Raw genomic sequence first — 1,435 nt, 5'->3', positions numbered from 1 at the left:
ACCTCGAGGTGCTTCATTTACATGTACATTTACATTTACGGCATTTAGCAGAAGCTCTTATCCAGAGCAACTTACTAAAGTGCTTTGTCATGTACTCATAGAATACATCCCAGTACAATACAGTAGGGTAGAGTCCAAGAAGTACAAAATACATAATGTCTATCTTAGACAGTGATAAGTGCAATAAACAATAAGTGCTAGAGTTTGTTAAACAACATAAACAACACCCTACAATAAGTACTAATTTAATCAGTCAATAAGGCAGCAGTGTCAGTTGTCCTTTAAATATTCCACAAATAGATGGTCTTCAGTCTGCATTTGAAGACTGCAAGGGACTCTGCTGTCCAGACAGCAAGCGAGAGTTCATTCCACCATCTTTGGGCCAGGACAGAAAATAGTCTCCATGCTTGTCGTCCATGAGACCTGAAGCAAGGTTTTCAGAGCCAAGCCGTACTTGAGGTTCGAAGTACTTGAGGTACGGATTGGGCTTTGACCATTGACCTCATGTATGAAGGGGCTGGTCCATTTTTGCAGATTGTGATGGAAGGAGGAGGAACATGCTGGAGAGGACTGGATGGAAAGAGAAGGAAGGGAGAGAGAGAAGGACAGACAGTGATGGTCTGAGAGGTGGAGGGGGGTGACTGATGTCTGATGTTGTGGTGGTGCGGGTGAAGATCAGGTCCAGAACATTGTGAGTCGAAGGAGAGTGGTTGAGGGTGAGGTCGAACAGCGGAAGGATGCAGGAGGAATGCAGCTTGTCTGATGGAAGGTTGAAGTCTCCAAGGAGAACGAGTGGATTTCCTTCAATGGGGAAATGACTCATTAGGATGTCGAGCTCATCAACATCCTCCTTCATTCTGCATGGGGACAGATGTAAGTAGCAATGGGTGGAGCCTTAAAGACAGAGGGCGGGGCTGAGAGACAGTACCCTTCTGTTGTCATGTGGGAGTATTTCCTGTGTGCATTCTGGTCATCTGTGTTTTGCAATTTTGTTTTTCTTTTCTAAATACAGTGTGAGAAAATAAAATTATATCTGTAAACTTCATTTATGGCCTCCCTTATGGTGTGGGAATCCTGCTGGGCAGTAGCTGGGTGGAGGTCACCTCACAGCATCAGTAGGGGGGGGAGGTAACCTGACACCACCAGTAGGTGGGTGGAGGTCACCTCACAGCACCAGCAGACGGGTGGAAGTCACCTCACAAATAGGCCTCACAACAAGGATAACTATGTGCTTTGTAAGTATGCATGATGTATGTATGCATGATGTAAGTATGCATGATGTATGTACGCAATGATGTATGTATGCATGATGTATGTACGCAATGATGTATGTACGCAATGATGTATGTATGCATGATATATGTACGCAATGATGTATGTATGCAATGATGTATGTACACAATGATGTATGTACACAATGATGTATGTATGCATG

Source organism: Electrophorus electricus, chromosome 4, assembly GCF_041902795.1.
Source record: "Electrophorus electricus isolate QZ-2024a chromosome 4, ASM4190279v1, whole genome shotgun sequence".
NCBI classification, from domain to species: Eukaryota; Metazoa; Chordata; class Actinopteri; order Gymnotiformes; family Gymnotidae; genus Electrophorus; species Electrophorus electricus.
The sequence above is the reverse complement of the archived record's forward strand: the minus strand, read 5'-3'. Positions refer to the sequence as shown.